Source organism: Azolla caroliniana, unplaced genomic scaffold (assembly GCF_043228905.1).
Source record: "Azolla caroliniana isolate FFs.n. ecotype wild unplaced genomic scaffold, voAzoCaro1.0.p SCAF_22, whole genome shotgun sequence".
Lineage (NCBI taxonomy): Eukaryota > Viridiplantae > Streptophyta > Polypodiopsida > Salviniales > Salviniaceae > Azolla > Azolla caroliniana.
Genome location: NW_028230457.1, coordinates 6634051 through 6642608, shown reverse-complemented (window position 1 = coordinate 6642608; position 8558 = coordinate 6634051).

Below are 8558 nucleotides of genomic sequence, written 5' to 3'. Positions count from 1 at the left end.
CAGAGAAGCTCGACAGAACCAACTACGCGTCTTGGTCCTACAAGATGCACCAGTACCTGCTCGGGCACGGCTACTGGAGTTATGTCGAAGGAGCTAATGACGCGGCACCCGAATCGACACACAGAGACTTCCCGTCGTGGGAGCAATCGGCGAGCAGGGTATTGTACTACTTCGCGTCGTGTGTGGGCAAACAACTATTGAGCTATGTTCGGGATGCAAAGACGCCGAAGGGTGTGTGGGAAAATTTGAAGAAGATTTTCGCCGCGAGCACCACAACCAGGAAGCTTCAGCTCCGACAGGAGTTCAACAACCTACGACAACGCGACTTGTCGGTGGCGGACTATACCTCGAAGATCAAGGATATCTGCGACTCCCTCGCCTCCATAGGGGTGAACATCGAGGAGAGCGAGATGGTCCAGATCTGTCTCGGAGGTTTGGCGTCGAAGTTCGGGGCGTTCCGAACGGCTGTGTGTACTCGGGAGAATACGCCGTCCTTTTTCGACTTACAGTCGATGCTCCTGGTAGAGGAGAACCACGTGGGTGCGTCGACGAGCACGCACACTGACAACAAGATGTTGTACACGGAGGGAGAAAGGCCCCGTGGTCGTGGCGGACGAGGCGAGTCGGCGCGCAATGGAGGCGACCGACGTGATCAGGGAAGAAGGCACCGAAGTGATGCCGACAGCAACTCTGGACATCGCAGAGTGCTGGTACTGTGGCAAGAAAGGCCACAGGGAAAGTGAGTGCTGGAAGAAGCGCGCCGATTCAGAGAGAACCGGTTCTGGAAACGGCTCCTGACATACCGACAAGGGAAATCGGCAGCGATCGCACTACGCTGAAGAAAGGGAAACTCATGAACGTGTTGCACGTTCCGACAATCATGAAGAACTTGGTCTCGGTCGGACAGATCGTCGACCAAGGGATGGAGGTTCGGTTTACACACCTCGGGTGCTTCATTGAGGAAGAAGGCCGTGTGATTGCGCAAGGGCGCAGAGACGGGAGGATGTTCATCGTCGACTCCACTGACGGCGGCACCGCAATGTTCGCGAAGGGACAAAAGACCGAGTCGGACATCGACTTGTGGCACAAGCGGATAGGCCACGTCAACCACCAACGGCTTCAAGATCTGCAATCGAAACAGGTAGTATTCGGATTGCCCAAATTTAGTGGCCGAAAGACACAAATTTGTGAAGCCTGCAAACTCGGGAAGCAACACCGACTTCCTTTCCCAAACGAGCGAAACCGGAGCCGGAATAAGCTCGACCTTATACACTCCAACGTATGGGGGCCGACACAAAACGTTAGTCTTGGCGGGAGCCGATATTTCGTCTCCTTCATCGACGACCACATGCGGCACACGTGGATCTACCTCATTGAGAGGAAGAGCGAAGTCTTCGACTGTTTTCGGGACCTCAAAGGGTTCATGGAAACGGAAACGGGACGAAAGATCAAGTGCCTGCGGTTGGATGGCGGGAAAGAGTACTTTTCCGGTCAATTCAACGGTTATCTACAACAAATGGGAATTCAGCGCGAATTCAATTGTAGATACACGCCGGAGCAGAACGGCGTGGCCGAGAGAAAGAACCGGTCGATTGTGGAAGCGGCACGGGCAATGCTGGAGGAGAAGAGCTTGCCCAAGTTCTACTAGGCCGAGGCGGTAAGGACCGCGGTATACATCCAGAACCGGATTGGAGACAAAGTGTAGGCGCACGAGCTATATTTCGGAACGAAGCCGAACTTACGACATTTGAGGGTGTTCGGTAGCATTGCGTATGTGTATGTACCGAAGGAGAAAAGGAGGAAGCTGGACGCAAAGGCCGAGAAATGCATCTTGGTCGGTTACTCGGACGAGTAGAAGGTTTATAAGTGCTATAACCCTCGCACCAAACATGCGCGTGTCAGCCGCGACGTTGTGTTTGACGAGTCCGCGTCCTGGTACCAACCCCTGACTTCGAACCCCGACTCCAATCCGAGCTCTGATGATGAGGTCAGAGAGGCCGAGATGCCTTCGGATGAGCCCGAAATCGAGACCCGCGAAGAGAGTCCGATTTCACTCCGGTTAAGTGGACCGATTGGACGACTGAGTCGGTACGACCAGTCCGATGAAGAGCCAGCCAGTATTGGAGACTCGACCGTGCATTCCCCGCGCAGGAAGCCGAGGAGACGGCTTACGGGCAAAGAGAAAGGGAAGAAGAAGGTGTCAGATTCCGGCACGGAAAGGAACGAGTCAGACCGACGTGAGTCCGACTCAGAGGGAACCGGTGACGGGTCTTTAAAGGTGAAGACCGCGTCGACCGAGAAGGCCTCGACATCGGCTAATGTGAGATTACACCGATCTACCCACCAGAAGAATCCCGTTTTGCGGTTCGGATACAACGAGTACATGGCGCATCATTATGCGTACAGGACCCGTGTAGCGGAAGTGCGTGAGCCGGAGAGCTACGCAGAAGCGGCTAAAGACGCGAATTGGCGTGCCGCGATGGAGGAAGAGATGCATGCATTGGCGGAGAACGAGACCTAGGACCTGGTTGACGCACCAACAGGGGTAAAACCGATCGGGTGTAGGTGGGTGTACAAGGTCAAGTACAACACCGATGGCTCCGTTAACCGGTACAAGGCTCGGGTAGTGGCAAAGGGTTACGCGCAGAAACACGGCATCGACTACGATGAAACGTTTGCGCCGGTCGCGAAAATGACGACCGTCCGTGTTTTGCTCGCACTAGCCGCGGCCAAGGGGTGGCACCTACATCAGATGGATGTAAAGAATGCGTTCCTGCAAGGTGACCTTGAGGAACAGTGTACATGATACAGGCCCCCGAATTTCACTCCGGAATGAATTCCTCGACAGTATGCCGACTGAAGAAGTCCCTTTACGGACTGAAGCAAGCCCCGTGTGCCTGGAACTGCGTCGGATGGGCTTCGTCACGTCAAAATCGGACTCTTCCCTGTTCATCCGGAAAGGTCGACTCGGACCGGTTAGTATTTTATTATATGTTGATGACTTGGTCATCACCGGCGTCGACCTAGGTGAAATCGACCGCGTGAAGCTCCAGCTTGCGGCATCGTTCGACATGAAGGATCTGGGGGACCTTCATTACTTCGTTGGGATCGAAGTGATCCGTACCCCCGAAGGCATATTGATTAGCCAATGTCATTACGTGCTGAGTATGCTCTTCAAGCTCGGGATGGCTGACTGTAAGTCCGTCTCGACTCCTCTGGACAGAACCGTCAAGCTTCGTCCCGATACGGGTAAGGAATGCGACCCGACGAGGTTCCGAAAAATTGTCGGAAGCCTCATATACTTGACCATCACCCGACTCGACCTCAGATATCCGGTCAGGGTGTTCAGTCAGTTCATGGCGCGACCTACCGAGGAGCACCTTTAGTGTAAGCAACGCGTACTTCGGTACGTAAGTGGCACTAAGGTTCGCGGACTGCTATATCGAACCGGTGCAGCCGCGTAGTTAGTCGGCTAGACCGATGCTGATTGGGCTGGCAACGCCGCCGATTGCCGATCCACGTCTGGATACGCGTTCTCCCTCGAGAGTGCCTTGATCGCGTGGAGTAGTAAGAAGTAGCCGACAGTTGCACTGTCAAGCACCGAAGCTGAGTACCGAGGAGCGGCTGTCGCGACATGCGAAGCCATATGGTTGAAGCGGCTACTTACGGACCTGCAACGATCTACTGCGACAACCTCAGCAGCATCCAACTCGCGAAGAACCCCGTCTTCCACGCACGGACCAAGCACATTGAGGTGCACTACCATTTCGTCCGTGAGCGTGTCCTTTCCGGTGAAGTCGAACTTCAGTACGTGCCGACAGATCGGCAGACTGCCGACATCTTCACCAAGCCTCTTGGTCTGGACAAGTTGCGGCAATTCTCAAGTGCGCTCGGATTGCGTCACCTTGACGTGCCGAACTTGAGGGTGAGAACGGTCCCGAACGACCAAGAAAGGCAGCAGGAAAGGAGCGAAGACCGCGACACCGAGTCGGTTGTCATGTTCGACTTCGGATCGGCTGAAGAAGCCGAGGGCGGACCCGCGGAAAAGTTCGGAAGTGGACAGAAGGGGAGCAACCGAAGGAGAGAGCCGAAGCCAACCACGCATGGGGAAGATGACGCCATCGAGGGCGAGATGACCGAAGACGAGTTGGAGACAGCCAACTCGGACGAGAGCGAAGACCGATCGGAGGTAGCCGAGTCGGTTCAGATGTTTGATTCAGATACGCTGAATCAACCGAGGCCCAAGCGGAAGAAAAGGCAGCAGGAGAAGCGTCAACACCGCAACAACAGAAGAGCTGATAAGGGCCACATGAGCAGACAAGCCGACCGGAAGGGTCCAAGCGCGCGGAGTCGAACAGGTCGAGGAGCGCGAGCAAGACAAGAAGCCAGGAGGAACCGGCGCTGTGAAGATCCCGAAGATCCTCAAGTTGAGCTTGAGGGGGAGTGTTGAGAGACAAGCTCAATATCGGCCGGATCGGCTGAAGAAGCCGAGGACCGGATCGGGTGGGACCGATCGGTTAGGCCGAGTGCGTAAACCGGGAGGTCGTTAGGAAAGATATTCCGTGAGGAATATATTTGGGAGTTAGTGTAGGAGCTCTTGATGAGCATTGAAGTACTGTCAGTACTTCGGTCAGTCCTTCTAGGACTTGTATAAAAGTGTTCACTGAGCACGTCTTATGTACAGACTGAGTATTATTGTTGAATATAGTTCTTGTGTTCTCTCTCACTCTCTCTGTGTCTCTCCCGCGTATACTGCGTAAGCCCAAGCTCTCCATTGAACCTGAGTTTCCTTCCTTGTGTTCCGTCTTAATACTTGCTTCCGCATGTTTCTTTTTACAAGATTTCACGACGAGTCACCACTTCCGCCCTCGAAGAAGTAAATGTGGGTACGGAATTGGAGCCTCGGTTCCTCTCCATCGCAAAGGAATTAAGGTCGGATCAGAGAGTCACGATGATCGCACTACTCACGGAATATAAAGATGTGTTCGCTTGGGCTCACGAGGACATGAAGGGTTTATGTTATTCGCTGGCCGGACAAGGCCTAACACAAGGTGTCACGGAGACACTTCACCAAAGGGTGATTACGGCATAGGGTTAAGATTCAACGATTACACTGACTTACGTAGGTTACACGATTAGAATGCTTTGGTTAAATACACGCGTAAGATATAACAGTATTTACAGAACGGAAATCAACACAGAAGTATAAACACCATATGCTCTATTAATTATCCGCTGTGATTACAATGGGGTCCGGCCTTTAAATAGGTTTCCGGCCCGTAGTACAAAACGGTGCCTCTCGAACCTATTCGGGATCCGTCTGGATCTGGAACGGCATACCGTTTCCAGTCCGTCCGTCCACACTATGCTTATTTACAACCATACTTAATTAATTCCTTCACTCCGTATTTTGGACTCCTTGCCGGCCGGTAACACATGGCACGCCCGTGGGACAGTACCTTGTACGTCGAACCCTTCTCGGCCCCTTCATTGTTCACCCAAATTGTCCAAAATACTTTGTTCCAGATTTTTCAATTGTTCTTCCGGTTGTGGTTGTTGTGGCTGTGCTTGCTGCTGCTGCTGTGGTTGCGGTTGGGACTGCGGCTGCTCCGGCTGCTCTATAGGCGGCTGCTCCGTTTGTTTCTCTGACTCCGGCATCTCCGTTTGACTGCTACCGGTCCGGTCTCCTTCCAGTAACGGTTCATCACTGAGGTTGACCGTAACCGGTTCTCGTGCTTTCTCTTCCCGGATCCGGGACCTCTCGTAGCTTTCAAACTGGATCTGCGCCTCCAGCCTGTCGTCGTCCAGCTGAGCTACAAGTTGCCGGACTTGCCCTAGTTGGTCCTCTGCCAAGGCTTGAAAGTCTTCGGCCAGCTCATCTCTTATGCTGGTGAAGTCTTCGGAAGTCAGCATATAGCAATCATCTCCCTCCTTCCGCCGGTTCTCTACGTCGGCCCGGAGCAATTGGAGTTCCGCCGCGTTCGTGGCCCATTTGGTCCACCATTTGACGGAACCGTTGTCAATCAAGCTCTTGGTCTGGTTCAACCAGGCCCGCATGATATCCTGGATGCGACTTGCTCCCATTTGCGCTCTACTTTCCACCACTTGTCGCTCCTCCTTCAACTGCTTGATGAGATTCGCCGTATCCTCCGCCTGCTCTTTGTAGCGCGTTAGCTGCCCTTGATATGTTGTCTGCAGCCTCTGCAGTACCTCCGCCGCTCTTTCTTTTTCCGCCTGCTGTTGCCTGAGGAGCTCTGTCCGAACCTTCTCCGCCTCTTCCAACCGTCGTCTGGTTTCCGCTTGTTCATTAGCGTATGCCGTTGCGGTCCGATCAACTGCTTGCAGGAGCTCATCCGTCCGTTCCTTGTGCTCCGTTTGCAACCGTTTATACTCCCGGTGCAAGTGCTCAAATTCCTCCGTTTTTTGTTTGAGCTTGCCGTTGATCTGGCGATGGTTCCGGTCCTCCCGGTCCTTTACCTGCCGGAGTTCCTCTTTCAGGCGCTCTACTTCTGTTTCAGCGTTTCTCCGGAGTCTGTCCTTCTCTTGCAGCATTTTCTCCTTTTCCTCCTTGAGCCGGTCGTACGCTTGATGGCCTTTCCGTAAGCTCTTCTCAGCAGTCTTTTTGAGTTCTGCCTCCGCTGCCGTCTTCAACTCTCTTTCGCGGCTCCTCAGCGCTTCTTGGGCAGCTAGCTCATCCTTTAAGTCCGCCAGCTCTTGGGCTTGTGCCGCATTTCTCTCCGGAACGGTTTCCGTTGCCGGGGTCTGATTGCTATGTACAGGTTGATCTGACGCTTTATTCTGTACATTGCCCGGAGTCACCGGTGCTTGGACTTGTGTTGTCAAAGCCAATTGAGCCATTTCCCTTGTGACCCTGTCCAAGTCTTGTTCAAGGCTCCGGATTCTGGACCGGGCCGTCTCTAGATCTACGGTTGTGACGAGCAACCGTTCGTTGTGCGCTCTCTCCTCCGCTTCTATGTACTCGACCGCTCCGGCGATCTGCTCACCTACCCACCGTAGCCACATGCTACTGGTGCCTTGCTGCTGTACTGGTCCTACTCCTTGGCCACCGTGTGTGCTGGCTGGGCTCGCCGGCTGTTGAGTTCCGGTTCTCGCCGTCTCCGGAGCCGTTGGAATGACTTCTTCTATAGAAGTCGACAAGGCCGGTTCCATACGCACTGGTTCCGGTTCCTCCCTTGTGGTTTGCTCAGGTTGAGTTGGGGACGTTTCTTCCTCTTGCGGGTACGAACGGTCCCCCGCTGTCCCGGCGGTCCTACTTCTTGACCGTCGTTGGAGGTGCTCTTCTGGCTCCTCCGTTTCCTCTTCCTGGGTAACGGCATGTTTCTGTGCCGTCAAGGGTTCCGGTTCCTTCTGTCCCGGTCGCCGTATGGTTATCTTAACGGGTCGGACCGGTGACACCTCCTCCGGTTCTAGGAGCCGTTTCTTTCCTTTCGTCGCCTTTGACGCCAGCAGCTGCTGTCGTTTGGACGCGGGTTTCGAAGTGCTTCCTTCCGATAATCTTGGCTGCTTCTTTGGCTGAACGGTCTCGACTGGCGGCACGAGCAATGTTATCCACTGAGCAACGGCATGCCATAGCTTCCGGCCCTCCTTGCTGTCCTTCCCTCGTACCATGTTGATTGCCGCGCACAAACCGTCTGCAATCAACACCGGCCAGTCCACCTTGATGCCTTCATAGGTGGCTATGATCATCCCTGCCCGATTTTTTGGCATGATCGGGGGTCGGGGGTACACGTGGCCGTACTCATGGAGCACTCGAGCTATCTCCCTGAATAGCGGATCTTCGCCGCCCTGCGTTCGATAGCCTTTGCCGGCTACAGAGTACTCACCGAAATATCGGATGAGTTGCTCCGAGGTTGGGTTATCAATCTGAAAAATACCTCCCTCCGGAAGGCCTGTTAGCGCACGGATTGCTTCCTCGGTGATGACTTCCGTGTCGAGCTCCTTGATGACCCGGTCGGCTTCTCTGTGCGGTGGTGCCTCCATGATGGTCAAGAACCCCTCCAGTCCGTGTTGCCTGAACCATTTCCTGGCCGCTTCCGACAGCGTTTGTGGTTCCATGTCTGCTTCGAGGTCGAGGAAAGATGGCGAGGTAGAGTGGTGATGAGAGTGAGAGCGAGAGAGAGAGCGTTCTGAACGCGGCGGTACTCTGAGTGCAGGTTCGCGTTTGCTAAGCTTCCACTGCCTTGGTGCTTCTGTGCTTCTTGGCTCGCGAAAACAAAAGGTCTCCATGCGTTCTTCTTTTTCTTTGTGCGTCTTGGCGCCTTTTTCGAGCATGCGCACGTCGTGTACCAAATTAGTATTAAGCAATGTGGCGGCTCTTAAATGCCCACTACGTACCTTTTCGCTCCTTTCTTTCACGTCCGTTCATACCTCGATTTTTAATGATTTTATTTTTTTATTATTTTATTTTTTTTATTTTTATTTTTTAAATGACGGTGTGTGATCTTACACATCCGTAGGTCCCTTCGGACCCTTACCGTTTTCCTTACGGGTTGCCGTGTCTTCCTTCGCCTCTGCTACGGGTTCCCCGTCGTCTTTTT